This window comes from Bicyclus anynana, unplaced genomic scaffold, assembly GCF_947172395.1.
Source record: "Bicyclus anynana unplaced genomic scaffold, ilBicAnyn1.1 scaffold_40, whole genome shotgun sequence".
Classification (NCBI taxonomy): domain Eukaryota; kingdom Metazoa; phylum Arthropoda; class Insecta; order Lepidoptera; family Nymphalidae; genus Bicyclus; species Bicyclus anynana.
This window is the reverse complement of record NW_026441289.1, coordinates 82,316-99,565: the sequence shown is the minus strand read 5'-3', so window position 1 is coordinate 99,565 and position 17,250 is coordinate 82,316. Positions and strand designations below refer to the sequence as shown.

Below are 17,250 nucleotides of genomic sequence, written 5' to 3'. Positions count from 1 at the left end.
CATAGTATTTAAAATTTTAATTTATGTTTATTACCACAACTCATTAATTCTCCAATAATTTCTAATTATAATAAAAGTGAGTCCCAATTAATCTATTATTATTACTACTTGCTAAATTCACTGATTTACAAGTAGTAAAATTAAATTTTGTCAATACAGATACTTTCTAATTTTAAACCTTGATTTAACAATATGTTGAAACACCCTACAATACATTTAATTATTCTTTAAGAATTAATATAATTATAGTTTAATTTAGTTTTAAGTTTAAGAAATTAAATATCACGTGTCTCAATCGGTGAAGGAAAACATCGTGAGGAAACCTGCATACCAGAGAATTACCTTAATTCTCTTCGTGTGTGAAGTCTGCCAATCCGCATTGGGCCAGCGTGGTGGACTATTGGCCTAACCCCTCTCATTCTGAGAGGAGACTCGAGCTCAGCAGTGAGCCGAATATGGGTTGATGACGACGAATAGTTTAACAGATTTCTCATTCAATATTTACAAATTGTGAATACAGACCTATACGGATTTTGATAGTGATTCTATTGATAAAAATCCAAACACTTAAATTCAGTTAAACTGGTATGTTAATTCTTGTTTTTACAAATTTGAAATAAATTCAATCTTCAATCACTTCCAGATTCAGTCCAATTACCCAAATTCATGACAAAATTGTCTGTCATTTTGTCATTCATAGACTAAACTAAAAGTTATCTATACTTATAATAAATCTGTAAAGAGGTCAGTTGTATCTGTACATGAAATATATTTCCAAAATAACTATCAGGGGATGATTAGTGGTCGATACTGATGCCAAAAATGCAATTAGTAAAATTTTTGTCTGTCTGTCTGTCTGTCTGTCTGTATGTTCTTTATAGAAACAAAAACTACTCGACGGATTTTAACGAAACTTGGTACAATTATTCTTCATACTCCTGGACAGGTTATAGTATACCTTACATCACGCTACGGTCAATAGGAGCAGAGCAGTAAAGGCAAATGTTGGGAAAACAGGAGATGTTACTCAATTTTTTGAGCTTTCGCCGCGTGGTATGTTCGTTATTGAAACAAAAACTACTCGACGAATTTCAACGAAACTTGGTATAAATGTTTTTCATACACCTGGACAGGATGCAGTATACTTTTCATCACACTACAATCAGTAGGAGCAGAGCAGTGAAGGGAAATGTTGGGAAAACGGTAGAAGTTACTCAATTTTTTAAGCTTACGTCGCGTGGTATGTTCGTTATAAAAACAAAAACTACTCGACTGATTTTAACAAAACTTGGTACAATTATTCTTCATACTCCTGGGCAAGTTATAATATACTTTTTATCACGCTACAATCAATAGGAGCAGAGCAGTGAAGGAAATGTTGAGAAAACAGGAGAAGTTTTTTAAGCTTCCGTCGCCGTCGCGTGGTAGGGTACGGGTGGAGTAAGGGTAGGGTAGGGTTAGGGTAGGGGTAAGGGTAAAAGTGGGTTTTCACGCGCACGGAGTCGCGGGCGCCCGCTAGTGTTAATATAAAGTTATAACTATGAAACCTCGATTCTACAGAGACAGTTCTTGTATTATTGCATTAGATCATACGAGTAAATCATGTACTTTGACGAAAAAAACAACATCTAGCGAGGTAGGCCTTATGTAATTAGTCTGAGCTTCCAGATGACAAGAGGGAGCTTTACTCTAGACAAAGACTTATTTAAATAACTTAGAAAACTAACCTCTAGAATCAATCAGAATCAATCAAAAAAAATAAATTTATAAAACGATTAATATTATCTATGACTTCCAACAGATAAACAAATGACTCTGACTTATCCAAATTAAATATTGTAATTAACTTAGACAGAGTAGTAGATTAACTTAAAGCATTAAGTACATAGACGATATGTAATATTTACAAATGTAATATTTGGCCATCCTTACTAAAAGTTTGTCCCCAAACAACACAAGAATATCATGAAATTATAACATTACTATAATATCAACTATGAATAGAACAATGTTAACAATAAAATTTTATAATTAATTGTCACACAGCATCCCATGAGTTATTTAAAAGAATCCAATCAAACTATAATGAAATTCTTGATTTCTTCTATATACTTTTATCATAAAAATGTTAAATAAAAATAAGAGTGATACATATTATAAATAAACATAATGTTCATGTGAAGCTTTTGCCAATCAACTTATCTATTTTCATCATTTCAAAACATTATTTATATTTTTCAAATTCGTCATCATCAATTCATGGCATCTGTACCGAACCCCTCACCACCAAGTCCAGAACTAGTAAAGTTACAGGACTTTGTGATCGTGTTAGACTTCCAGATGATGTGTGACATCTGCACCGAACCCCTCACCACCAAGTCAAGAACTAGTAAAGTTACAGGACTTTGTGACCGTGTTAGACTTCCAGATGATATGTGACATCTGCACCGAACCCCTCACCACCAAGTCCAGAACTAGTAAAGTTACAGGACTTTGTGATCGTGTTAGACTTCCAGATGATGTGTGACATCTGCACAGAACCCATCACCACCAAGTCAAGAACTAGTAAAGTTAAATGTGGACTTCAAAGAAATACAGATCAGTCAAGCATCATGCCTGCAAATTGAACTTAATAATTGCATTATACTTGGTATATACCGCTCTCCCTCGAGTTCTAATGTTGATGCATTCATCAACTCCTTAAGTAGCTACTTTTAGCACCTCAAAACAGATAAAAACCTTATTATTACTGGAGACATTAATATTAATATTATTTCAAAAGAAACTGAGCAAAATCATGAACGTAACAATAGGTCTAATTATTTAAACACTAGCAGACGCCCGCGACTTCGTCCGCGTGAAAATCGATGTACATTTTCGACCCCGTCGCCCCTTCTATTTATATTTTCGTATGTTTTATATATAAAAATTACAAAATCACAACCCCCATACAATGTGTACAATAAAGTGCGCGTTTTTTGTGCTTGGGTAAAATGCCCAGTCGTAGCCATCGTAGGAGGCCCTATCTAACCCCCGGCCGACGGCCGGCGTGCAATTAATTGTGTCTGCGTAAAATGCCCAGCCGTTGCCACGGTCGAAGACCCTGTCACAAACCCCCGGATTCGGCCGCGCGTTCCGTTTTTTGTGCTTGGGTAAAATGCCCAGCCGTAGTCACGGTCGGAGGCTGTATCACGAACTCCCGGCCGAAGGCCGGGCCACAATACAGTGCGCGGCCGAAGACCGCGCGTTCTGTTTTTTGAGCTTGGGTAAAATGCCCAACCGTAGCCTAGATCAGAGGCCATATTACAAACCCCCGGCCAAAGGCCGCGCTTTTTTTTTGGGTAAAATACCCAGCCGTAGTCACGGTCGAAGGCTGTATCATTAACTCCCGGCCGAAGGCCGCGCGTTCCATTTTTTATGCTTGGGTAAAATGCCCAGCCGTAGTCACGGTCGAAGGCCATATTACAAACGCCCGGCCGAAGGCCGCGCTTTTTTTTGCTTGGATAAAATACGTACTACCAGCCGTAGTCACGGTCGAAGGCTGTATCATTAACTCCCGGCCTAAGGCCGCGCGTTCCGTTTTTTGTGCTTGTTTAAAATGCCCAGCCGTAGTCACGGTCGAAGGCTCTATCACAAACTCCCGGCCGAAGGCCGGGCTACAATACAGCGCGCGGCCGAAGGCCGCACGTTCTGTTTTTTGTGCATCGGTAAAATGCCCAGCCGTAGCCACGATCAGAGGCCATATCACAAACCCCCGGCCGAAGGCCGCGCTTTTTTTTTTGCTTGGGTAAAATACCCAGCCGTAGTCACGGTCGAAGGCTGTGTCATAAACTCCCGCCCAAAGGCCGCGCGTTCCGATTTTTGTGCTTAGGTAAAATGCCCTGCCGTAGTCACGGTCAAAGGCCCTATCACAAACTCCCGGCCGAATGCCGGTCTATAATAAAGTTTAAATTGTTTTTTGTGCTTGGGTAAATTGACCAGGAAAAGAGGAGGACTTTTCGTACAAACTTTCAACCTCTATTTCACCCCCTTCTGATTTTATTTTCGCTATAAAAAGTATTCTATAACCTGCTCCGTATTATGTTCTCAAACCGTGCTAAGTTTCATTTGAATTCATTCAGTAGTTTCAGTGTGATGCTTGGTCAACAAAAAATAGGGACAGACAGACAGACAAATAATCGAAAAAAAATGTTTTTGAATTCAGTATCGATTGTATAATGCCCTATGATAATTTGTTTTTTTTTAATTAATCAAAAAGTTCTGTAATTTGACCTGTTACAGTTTTATTATAAGTATAGAGTATAGATAAGTATTTAATAGCTATTGCGCCAAATTCGTGCTCTTTTTATAGTAATAAATCTTGCTTATCATTATACGATAAAAAGTAGACAATGTGACTATTTAAACACAAAAAGGATTATTCAGTTTGAACTTGAACTTTTAAGTAGTTCCTGAGATTAGTTTCGCGCGTTCAACCAAATAAACAAACAAATTGGTCAGTTAAGTATAGAATATGTGCCTCAATATCGATATTACACAGTTTTAGTGGAAAACTCGTTTCTCCAAATAACGCCTGCGAATCAATTTGAGCAATCCGGTTTTTTCAAGATAACTTTTTTTCTATCTGTCCGATTTTAATGAAACAAAGCTTATATGTTGCCCTGAACTTTGCTTAATCTATTTGTGAACAGACAGACAGACAGACAGACAGATAGACAATGAAAGAATGAGCAATAGAATACAAAATATTTTTGTACTAGCAGACGCCCGCGACTTCGTCCGCGTGAAAATCGATACATTACATACATTTTCGACCCCGTCGCCCCTTCTATTTATATTTTCGTATGTTTTATATATAAAAATTACAAAATCACAACCCCCGGCCGAAGGCCGGTGTGCAATAAAGTGCGCGTTTTTTGTGCTTGGGTCAAATGCCCAGTCGTAGCCATCGTAGGAGGCCCTATCCAACCCCCGGCCGACGGCCGGCGTGCAATTAATTGTGTCTGCGTAAAATGCCCAGCCGTTGCCACGGTCGAAGACCCCGTCACAAACCCCCGGATTCAGCCGCGCGTTCCGTTTTTTGTGCTTGGGTAAAACACCCAGCCGTAGTCACGGTCGAAGGCTGTATCACAAACTCCCGGCCGAAGGCCGGGCTCCAATAAAGTGCACGGCCGAAGGCCGCGCGTTCTGTTTTTTGTGCATCGGTAAAATGCCCAGCCGTAGCCACGATCAGAGGCCATATTACAAACCCCCGGCCGAAGGTCGCGCTTTTTTTTGCTTGGGTAAAATACCCAGCCGTAGTCATGGTCGAAGGCTGTATCATAAACTCCCGGCCGAAGGCCGCGCGATCCGTTTTTTGTGTTTGGGTAAAATGCCCAGCCGTAGTTACGGTCGAAGGCTGTATCATAAAGTCCCGGCCGAAGGCCGCGCGATCCGTTTTTTGTGTTTGGGTAAAATGCCCAGCCGTAGTTACGGTCGAAGGCTGTATCACAAACTCCCGGCCGGAGGCCGTGCTCCAATAAAGTGCGCGGCCGAAGGCCGCGCGTTCTGTTTTTTCTGCATCGGTAAAATGCCCAGCCGTAGCCTCGATCAGAGGCCATATTACAAACCCCCGGCCAAAGGCCGCGCTTTTTTTTGTTTGGGTAAAATACCCAGCCGTAGTCACGGTCAAAGGCTGTATCATAAACTCCCGGCCGAAGGCCGGGCCTCAATACAGTGCGCGGCCGAAGGCCGCGCGTTACTTTTTTTGTGCTTGGGTAAAATGCCCGACCGTAGTCACGGTCGCAGGCTCTATCATAAGCTCCCGGCCGAAGGCCGGGCTCCAATAAAGTGCTTTGACAATGCTTGAGGGAATTAGCAGACTTTTGGGAAGGCGCGAACACACGCCATGTACATCTTGGGTTACATTATTGGAGTTTCAGGAAGGATGCCTAATTTTTTTGAAAATAAAATATAGCCTATAGCCTTCCTCGATAAATGGGCTATCTATCACTAAAAGTATTTTTCAAATCGGACCAGTAGTTCCTGAGAATAGCGCGTTCAATCAAACAAACAAACAAACAAACAAACAAACAAACAAACAAACAAACAAACAAACAAACTCTTCCGCTTTATAATATTAGTATAGATTCTATTGCTCATTTCTAATCGCCCAAACTTGATTTTAGTTAAATTTGTTTTATTATAGTATAGATAGATAGATAGATGTATGCTGTCGCGACATTTTGTGTAGAAAATGATGTGTTCTACAAAGTTGTTGTACATTATTTTATTCTAACATCAATAGTTTTTGCAGCGCACGCTGGTAAAGAAAAACTTGGAGAAGGTTGGGGTAATAATTAGAATAAGGTCGCCTCGACCGAGGGGTTTTGGGGAGGGGGGAGGGGAGGGGGGAAGGTGGGGGACCTCCCTACGTTATTTATTTACCGCTGAAAGTAGTAGTTTTTTTTTTATGATTTTTTTAAATTTACGAATTTTTTAGGTTAAGTACGTATATTTTTAGGTCAAACCTCACTGGTATAATCACGGTTCACTCACAATCATCTTATGCATCACTTGTAACAAGATAATTCACTTTTTTTTTACAAGAAAACTAAAAAAAACTTAATAGTATTGTAAATGTAAAAATTAATGACAGTTATCAGCTGTGTCAACCATAGACCAAGTTTTTTATGACTGACACAGACTACGGCTCTATATATATATATATAATAGGAAATTTGTCACAGATTAACAAATACTACTAATAAATTCGAAATTATTGCCAAAATTAATGGATGGATGGATATCATCTTTATTGTACTGATAATGCCAAACTTCTTCTGTGCCAAAGTTTTAGTAATGGCAGAAAGCATTTTTAAGTGGCTACGCCAGAAGACTCGCTTCGTCGCCCCTTCATTCAGCTTCACCTATTCGGACCTTAGGCTTAGGCCTCATAGGTTTGCTTCATTCAGGACCTTGGGCCTAATTGTCTAACGCAAACGATTGAATTTGACAGTTGAAATCGTACGTTTTTACTTGTCAAACGGCTATTTCGGATTGTGTAAGCCAATGGAAAGCCATCGGTTGGGCATAGTTAGTTCATTACGATTAGATCGTTATTTTTATACGAAGAGTGAATGATTTGTTAAGATTTGACAGTTATTTGCGATTGTCTTCGAATTGTGTAAAGTTTTATGTTCATGGCTTATGTCAAAAACTTACGATGGGTCTTGAGTCACCTTTGATCGTAAAACGGACAAATTGTGGATGTCCAAAATTCCAAAATAATAATTTATATTTTATTAAATATCTAAAATTAATATTTTTTTCCATTCTAAATCTCTCAATTCAGTCTCCCCGTCCACAGTTAGCATTTTTAGGACGAAACTTTGCGAAGTGTTTTGTTTGTAAACAATGAACTCTGTTAAAAAGAGTAATAAATAATATATTCTTTGCAATGAACCTATAAAGTCAAAACAATGAAGTTAATTGAGTGCTATTAATCGATTTATATAGGATGCTGAGACTTGGACTCTGAGATAAAGTGAGAAATAGAATATACACGCTCTAGAAATGTGTTGAAGAAGAATGCTTGCATATACTGGACACAGTCCCACTCCTCCAAGAACTGGGGATCAAACAGCATCTTTCTTCCAGCATCCACACTTCTTACACACACTTTCTTAGGACGTACCAGAGAAAGAGACGATAAGTCCATAGAGCGACATAAACTCAATACCTACGATATTTAATACCATACCATGTTTTAGATTTCTGCGACACTGCATGTTGTTGTATCCAATGTGTTGGGATCTGTGTTTCAGGGCTTATGTGTGTGGTTTAGTTAAGTTTGCTGGTTATTAAGCAAAAAGAAATCGAATTTCATTTTTAAAATTATGATTATGGCGAACGAACTCTTTCGTCATCGCTCATAGGTACATTTACATTTTCCATTGGTGCATGCCCACCCTAGGAATCCTAGGATTCTGAGCTACCGAATAGGAATAGGAAATAATAGTAGATAAGCCAATGGGTGGGAGTAGAATAGGATAGGAATAGGGAATGAGTCAAAGCGAAGCTTGTCTGTCTGCTATATTATCTTAGTACACAAACTACACTTACATTGAGACTAAATGTTGATGTGTGTATTTTATAATATGCTCAATATTAACAATTTTGCTTTACAGGATATTTGGAATATGCCCTATAACTGCAGACTCCAATATTGCAAAAAGCACCTGCAACACAGTGGAATAACATATTGGTGTGCTGAAGAAAAGATTGCAAAGGCTTTTAGCTGATAGGACATTGTACTGATGACCCTGTTATCTGGTCAAATCATAAATGTGTGTGTATTATCAAAATATTTGCATAGATTGTGAAATGCTGATGATATTTGATTTGGTCTTTGATATTTGAAAATAAAAGAATACTTACTTCGCTGAGTTTGTTTTTTGTAGTCTTTTCCAAAACTAAAGCTTTCAGTTTAACATTTTACTATTAATATTTTTTTTTACCATTACAATAATTAAATAAATTATTCAAAAAAGTGTAGTTGTAAAAAATACATTTATAATACCTGTGTATGTTCACCCCCCTGCAGTTTCACCCACATAATTCCTGTTCCCGTGGGAAGGAATACATGGCCTATAATACTCAAATGTGGATTTTTATTGGTAAAATAATCTTCAACATTGGTTCAGTAGGTCCAGTGTTTACCCCTACAATCTCACAAACTGTATCTTTTTATTACAGTATCTTGACTACTAGTATTCTAAGAATTATGAAAATGACGCCTCTGAGGGTGAAATAGGGGTTGGAAGTTTATAAAAAAAAGATTTTTTTAAGTTTATTTATTATAATAATAATAATAAATACAGTAAACATAGACTTTCAGTTAGACATTTTTAAACCCTGAAACCACAAAGCTTAAAAATAATCAAATATATACTTCTCATCCAAACAGTCGGCCTGTACAGTACTTGCAGACACTGTTTTGATGATTAGTATATTTTCTTAAATCAGAAAAACGAGTCATCATCATGGATCAGTCATCAATCATGGATTCAGCCCTGCCCACTGTACTTGACAACATATTGGCCATACTTAAATGTTAAAGCATGTTTATTTTTAAATATGTTTTACCGTCATGATCAAATTATTACAGATGCTATCTTTCTAACAGCTAGCAGGATAGGTACAATGAAGTTACACACTAAATAATCAAATTTATTTTATAATTAACAAAAATGAGTAAGAATATAGATGGATGGCTGACATAGAGCTCCTGGAATTAGACACACCACATAATTCTTAAGCTGGCTCAGCTAGTCAGTCTTGTTGTCAAAGCACTCATCTTCATGTCTCTGAGTCAATATCAGTGGTTCATCATAATGGTCTGTTCATAATAATCAATTTAGTCTGAAATTAAAAAAAAAAATTAATATTTCATACTAAAAGTTAGATAGAATCTTTGAGAGGAAAACATTATCAGTGGTGTCCTGGGTTTGATCCCTGGCTGGGCCGATTGAGGTTTTCTCAATTAGTCTAGGTCTGGCTGGTGGGAGGCTTCGGCCAGTTACCACCTTACTGGCAAAGACCTACCACTAAGCGATTTAGCATTCCGGTACGATGCCATGTAGAAACCAAAAGGGGTGTGGATTGTCTTACTACTCCTAACAAGTTAGCCCGTTACCATCTTAGATTACATCATCACTTACCATCAGGTGAGATTGTAGTCAAGGGCTAACTTGTAAAGAATAAAAAAAAACCTGCTCCAATGAGGATTGGTAGTTATGGTGTTAATACCACTATCAGATGTTAATGATAATTAATGTTCCGAAGGTCCTGTGTTTGATCCCCGGCTGGACCAATTGAGACATACAGCCAAGCGATTTAGCATTCCGGTGTGATGACGTGTAGCAACTGAAAGGGTTGTGGATTTTCAGTTTAACTTGTAAAGAATAAAATAAAACAGTAACATTTTGCTCTCAGTAGAGGATTTTGAATGGTATATCTAAATGCCTAGATAAACTAACTCTGGGAACCCATTGTAATTATGACACTGTTGTTGGCTGGTGAAGGAATAAAACACCCTAAAGAGCTAGAGAACTGTTCAAATCCTTCAATAATAAGTCTGTTTGTAAAGTCACTCATCACACACTTAGGTAAACCTATGTATATTAGTGCCGATTCATACGAGACTTAGAGATTAACACTGGGATAAAAATAACATGCGGACTTTTCTAAGAGACAGAGGAAATGCCCACCCTCTCCTTTTGCGCAGCCCGGATGTGCTAAATACTTCCCAACAAAGAAATTACTGCTATAACTAGTGCAGGGACATGTAGTAGACAAGCAGCGCGATCACTTATTAATCGGGCATTGTTGATTGTTCTTCAGTTGGCTAACTGTAAGTTAACCACTTGTAGTTACGCTAACCACCTTAGCCCTGCCTTGCCTGAGTTAAGGGTTGTTTTAATGAGAAACTTCTTAAGAAATGGACATCGACAAAATTAGATAGAGGTAGTTTTCTTTTTTGTTTACTTTTATATTTTTGATTAACAATAACACAAACGAAGTAAACTTTGCTCCTAAGATCACTATAATTTAGTAAAACTTTGCTCAATTTCTAAATTCTCTTTAAAACCTGAAAAATGAAAATTTTGTTTTGTTTTGTTAAATTAAAATTTCTAATCCACAGGTTACTAATACGCTATGTTTCACCACAGACTAATAGGATACCCCGTTATTTTGACACTAGCCTACACAGCAGTGTTACCAACTCTCCAAAATATTTATCCCTAAAGTTTGTGTCAAAAACCCCTAAAATCGCCTTAATTATTGAGTTGTCCCCCTAAAAAATATAAATTCATAATAATTTAGAAATAATATGCTGTAATATGTTTTAAGTCTATATTTAATACAGACAAAATATTACGTCTTTATCTGAAGATTCAGATTTTTTGAAATCATACATGTTGACAATGAACAAATTTAACATTTTTTTTTATTTGATGAAAATTGCCGCCAGTTGCTTCAGAGTGGTTGTAAAATGACGTATTATATGTCGTTATAAGTCGCTAGGTCAAGAAAGAAATATTAAATTTATCATCAATTTAAAAATATTAAAGAGTCGAAAAATCCCTGAAAATAACCCTAAAAATTTCAGACCCCTAAAAAAATCCCATTTCACTTATTTGCCCCCTAAATCTGGGGGGAAAACCCCTAAGTTGGGAACCCTGCTACACAGACAACAGGGAGATTACCAAATAGTCCAAATAGCCCTTGGTTAAATTCGTTAATTGCGTTTTGTTACTTGAGTTGCATGTACCATTTTCTCACGCTATTTTCTTCAATAGTAGATATTTTTCGTGAAATTTAATGCTTCTTTAATGTTTTAAACAAAAGACATAAAACTTTGTTAAAATATATGCATTATTATGGAGTTTGACTTAAATTTGATAATATTATTAACGATAGTTTCACTATCGTTTTGCATAAACAATACGCAATCTTCATGAATGATTTAAGTTCATGTTCACCATCCGGTCTTCATATAATGAACTAAATTAGACAATACCAATGTAAAGTTACGATTGATCGTTGATCGTAGCCGATCGTATGAACTTTACGATCAATGAACTCCGTTAGACAATTAGGCCCCTTCTTCGCGAGCTTCTGGCTTCGCGCTTTACAAAAACACTCTAGGGGTAGGGCAGACAAGACTGCTTGGAGTCGGGGTGCCCAAATTTTGAATTTTTCAAGTAATTATCTAACACTATTTCATTATCTGTGGTTATTCTAGGTTTACTGTCATGCATCTGTGGCTAAAAACACGTTTGTTAGGTTAGTCTGTGATATTATTGCTTTTGTCAAATGAAAATTGACAAAAATATTAATTGTATTTAATTATTTATGTTTTTTTGGGATTTCTTGTTAAAAATGTGTATTATCTTGGGTAATAATTAGAATAAGGTCGCCTCGACCGAGGGGTTTTGGGGAGGGGGGGAGGGGAGGGGGGAAGGTGGGGGACCTCCCTACGTTATTTATTTACCGCTGAAAGTAGTAGTTTTTTTTTTATGATTTTTTTAAATTTACGAATTTTTTAGGTTAAGTACGTATATTTTTAGGTCAAACCTCACTGGTATAATCACGGTTCACTCACAATCATCTTATGCATCACTTGTAACAAGATAATTCACTTTTTTTTTACAAGAAAACTAAAAAAAACTTAATAGTATTGTAAATGTAAAAATTAATGACAGTTATCAGCTGTGTCAACCATAGACCAAGTTTTTTATGACTGACACAGACTACGGCTCTATATATATATATATAATAGGAAATTTGTCACAGATTAACAAATACTACTAATAAATTCGAAATTATTGCCAAAATTAATGGATGGATGGATATCATCTTTATTGTACTGATAATGCCAAACTTCTTCTGTGCCAAAGTTTTAGTAATGGCAGAAAGCATTTTTAAGTGGCTACGCCAGAAGACTCGCTTCGTCGCCCCTTCATTCAGCTTCACCTATTCGGACCTTAGGCTTAGGCCTCATAGGTTTGCTTCATTCAGGACCTTGGGCCTAATTGTCTAACGCAAACGATTGAATTTGACAGTTGAAATCGTACGTTTTTACTTGTCAAACGGCTATTTCGGATTGTGTAAGCCAATGGAAAGCCATCGGTTGGGCATAGTTAGTTCATTACGATTAGATCGTTATTTTTATACGAAGAGTGAATGATTTGTTAAGATTTGACAGTTATTTGCGATTGTCTTCGAATTGTGTAAAGTTTTATGTTCATGGCTTATGTCAAAAACTTACGATGGGTCTTGAGTCACCTTTGATCGTAAAACGGACAAATTGTGGATGTCCAAAATTCCAAAATAATAATTTATATTTTATTAAATATCTAAAATTAATATTTTTTTCCATTCTAAATCTCTCAATTCAGTCTCCCCGTCCACAGTTAGCATTTTTAGGACGAAACTTTGCGAAGTGTTTTGTTTGTAAACAATGAACTCTGTTAAAAAGAGTAATAAATAATATATTCTTTGCAATGAACCTATAAAGTCAAAACAATGAAGTTAATTGAGTGCTATTAATCGATTTATATAGGATGCTGAGACTTGGACTCTGAGATAAAGTGAGAAATAGAATATACACGCTCTAGAAATGTGTTGAAGAAGAATGCTTGCATATACTGGACACAGTCCCACTCCTCCAAGAACTGGGGATCAAACAGCATCTTTCTTCCAGCATCCACACTTCTTACACACACTTTCTTAGGACGTACCAGAGAAAGAGACGATAAGTCCATAGAGCGACATAAACTCAATACCTACGATATTTAATACCATACCATGTTTTAGATTTCTGCGACACTGCATGTTGTTGTATCCAATGTGTTGGGATCTGTGTTTCAGGGCTTATGTGTGTGGTTTAGTTAAGTTTGCTGGTTATTAAGCAAAAAGAAATCGAATTTCATTTTTAAAATTATGATTATGGCGAACGAACTCTTTCGTCATCGCTCATAGGTACATTTACATTTTCCATTGGTGCATGCCCACCCTAGGAATCCTAGGATTCTGAGCTACCGAATAGGAATAGGAAATAATAGTAGATAAGCCAATGGGTGGGAGTAGAATAGGATAGGAATAGGGAATGAGTCAAAGCGAAGCTTGTCTGTCTGCTATATTATCTTAGTACACAAACTACACTTACATTGAGACTAAATGTTGATGTGTGTATTTTATAATATGCTCAATATTAACAATTTTGCTTTACAGGATATTTGGAATATGCCCTATAACTGCAGACTCCAATATTGCAAAAAGCACCTGCAACACAGTGGAATAACATATTGGTGTGCTGAAGAAAAGATTGCAAAGGCTTTTAGCTGATAGGACATTGTACTGATGACCCTGTTATCTGGTCAAATCATAAATGTGTGTGTATTATCAAAATATTTGCATAGATTGTGAAATGCTGATGATATTTGATTTGGTCTTTGATATTTGAAAATAAAAGAATACTTACTTCGCTGAGTTTGTTTTTTGTAGTCTTTTCCAAAACTAAAGCTTTCAGTTTAACATTTTACTATTAATATTTTTTTTTACCATTACAATAATTAAATAAATTATTCAAAAAAGTGTAGTTGTAAAAAATACATTTATAATACCTGTGTATGTTCACCCCCCTGCAGTTTCACCCACATAATTCCTGTTCCCGTGGGAAGGAATACATGGCCTATAATACTCAAATGTGGATTTTTATTGGTAAAATAATCTTCAACATTGGTTCAGTAGGTCCAGTGTTTACCCCTACAATCTCACAAACTGTATCTTTTTATTACAGTATCTTGACTACTAGTATTCTAAGAATTATGAAAATGACGCCTCTGAGGGTGAAATAGGGGTTGGAAGTTTATAAAAAAAAGATTTTTTTAAGTTTATTTATTATAATAATAATAATAAATACAGTAAACATAGACTTTCAGTTAGACATTTTTAAACCCTGAAACCACAAAGCTTAAAAATAATCAAATATATACTTCTCATCCAAACAGTCGGCCTGTACAGTACTTGCAGACACTGTTTTGATGATTAGTATATTTTCTTAAATCAGAAAAACGAGTCATCATCATGGATCAGTCATCAATCATGGATTCAGCCCTGCCCACTGTACTTGACAACATATTGGCCATACTTAAATGTTAAAGCATGTTTATTTTTAAATATGTTTTACCGTCATGATCAAATTATTACAGATGCTATCTTTCTAACAGCTAGCAGGATAGGTACAATGAAGTTACACACTAAATAATCAAATTTATTTTATAATTAACAAAAATGAGTAAGAATATAGATGGATGGCTGACATAGAGCTCCTGGAATTAGACACACCACATAATTCTTAAGCTGGCTCAGCTAGTCAGTCTTGTTGTCAAAGCACTCATCTTCATGTCTCTGAGTCAATATCAGTGGTTCATCATAATGGTCTGTTCATAATAATCAATTTAGTCTGAAATTAAAAAAAAAAATTAATATTTCATACTAAAAGTTAGATAGAATCTTTGAGAGGAAAACATTATCAGTGGTGTCCTGGGTTTGATCCCTGGCTGGGCCGATTGAGGTTTTCTCAATTAGTCTAGGTCTGGCTGGTGGGAGGCTTCGGCCAGTTACCACCTTACTGGCAAAGACCTACCACTAAGCGATTTAGCATTCCGGTACGATGCCATGTAGAAACCAAAAGGGGTGTGGATTGTCTTACTACTCCTAACAAGTTAGCCCGTTACCATCTTAGATTACATCATCACTTACCATCAGGTGAGATTGTAGTCAAGGGCTAACTTGTAAAGAATAAAAAAAAACCTGCTCCAATGAGGATTGGTAGTTATGGTGTTAATACCACTATCAGATGTTAATGATAATTAATGTTCCGAAGGTCCTGTGTTTGATCCCCGGCTGGACCAATTGAGACATACAGCCAAGCGATTTAGCATTCCGGTGTGATGACGTGTAGCAACTGAAAGGGTTGTGGATTTTCAGTTTAACTTGTAAAGAATAAAATAAAACAGTAACATTTTGCTCTCAGTAGAGGATTTTGAATGGTATATCTAAATGCCTAGATAAACTAACTCTGGGAACCCATTGTAATTATGACACTGTTGTTGGCTGGTGAAGGAATAAAACACCCTAAAGAGCTAGAGAACTGTTCAAATCCTTCAATAATAAGTCTGTTTGTAAAGTCACTCATCACACACTTAGGTAAACCTATGTATATTAGTGCCGATTCATACGAGACTTAGAGATTAACACTGGGATAAAAATAACATGCGGACTTTTCTAAGAGACAGAGGAAATGCCCACCCTCTCCTTTTGCGCAGCCCGGATGTGCTAAATACTTCCCAACAAAGAAATTACTGCTATAACTAGTGCAGGGACATGTAGTAGACAAGCAGCGCGATCACTTATTAATCGGGCATTGTTGATTGTTCTTCAGTTGGCTAACTGTAAGTTAACCACTTGTAGTTACGCTAACCACCTTAGCCCTGCCTTGCCTGAGTTAAGGGTTGTTTTAATGAGAAACTTCTTAAGAAATGGACATCGACAAAATTAGATAGAGGTAGTTTTCTTTTTTGTTTACTTTTATATTTTTGATTAACAATAACACAAACGAAGTAAACTTTGCTCCTAAGATCACTATAATTTAGTAAAACTTTGCTCAATTTCTAAATTCTCTTTAAAACCTGAAAAATGAAAATTTTGTTTTGTTTTGTTAAATTAAAATTTCTAATCCACAGGTTACTAATACGCTATGTTTCACCACAGACTAATAGGATACCCCGTTATTTTGACACTAGCCTACACAGCAGTGTTACCAACTCTCCAAAATATTTATCCCTAAAGTTTGTGTCAAAAACCCCTAAAATCGCCTTAATTATTGAGTTGTCCCCCTAAAAAATATAAATTCATAATAATTTAGAAATAATATGCTGTAATATGTTTTAAGTCTATATTTAATACAGACAAAATATTACGTCTTTATCTGAAGATTCAGATTTTTTGAAATCATACATGTTGACAATGAACAAATTTAACATTTTTTTTTATTTGATGAAAATTGCCGCCAGTTGCTTCAGAGTGGTTGTAAAATGACGTATTATATGTCGTTATAAGTCGCTAGGTCAAGAAAGAAATATTAAATTTATCATCAATTTAAAAATATTAAAGAGTCGAAAAATCCCTGAAAATAACCCTAAAAATTTCAGACCCCTAAAAAAATCCCATTTCACTTATTTGCCCCCTAAATCTGGGGGGAAAACCCCTAAGTTGGGAACCCTGCTACACAGACAACAGGGAGATTACCAAATAGTCCAAATAGCCCTTGGTTAAATTCGTTAATTGCGTTTTGTTACTTGAGTTGCATGTACCATTTTCTCACGCTATTTTCTTCAATAGTAGATATTTTTCGTGAAATTTAATGCTTCTTTAATGTTTTAAACAAAAGACATAAAACTTTGTTAAAATATATGCATTATTATGGAGTTTGACTTAAATTTGATAATATTATTAACGATAGTTTCACTATCGTTTTGCATAAACAATACGCAATCTTCATGAATGATTTAAGTTCATGTTCACCATCCGGTCTTCATATAATGAACTAAATTAGACAATACCAATGTAAAGTTACGATTGATCGTTGATCGTAGCCGATCGTATGAACTTTACGATCAATGAACTCCGTTAGACAAT

The 17,250-nt window shown here is 36.3% G+C and overlaps 2 long non-coding RNA genes across 2 annotated transcripts; both read right to left on the bottom strand.

Annotated features, from left to right (window-relative positions):
• Nucleotides 1–8,388: 8,388 nt before the first annotated feature.
• LOC128199844 (uncharacterized) lies at nt 8,389–11,931 on the bottom strand. Its single transcript, XR_008252368.1, has 2 exons — nt 10,251–11,931; nt 8,389–9,402 (listed from the first exon to the last, which is right to left on the bottom strand). It is a non-coding gene; the product is annotated as an uncharacterized LOC128199844 (long non-coding RNA).
• A 2,068-nt stretch (nt 11,932–13,999) lies between these two features.
• LOC128199843 (uncharacterized) lies at nt 14,000–17,191 on the bottom strand. The gene is made up of 2 exons (XR_008252367.1): nt 15,862–17,191; nt 14,000–15,013 (listed from the first exon to the last, which is right to left on the bottom strand). It is a non-coding gene; the product is annotated as an uncharacterized LOC128199843 (long non-coding RNA).
• Nucleotides 17,192–17,250: the final 59 nt, after the last annotated feature.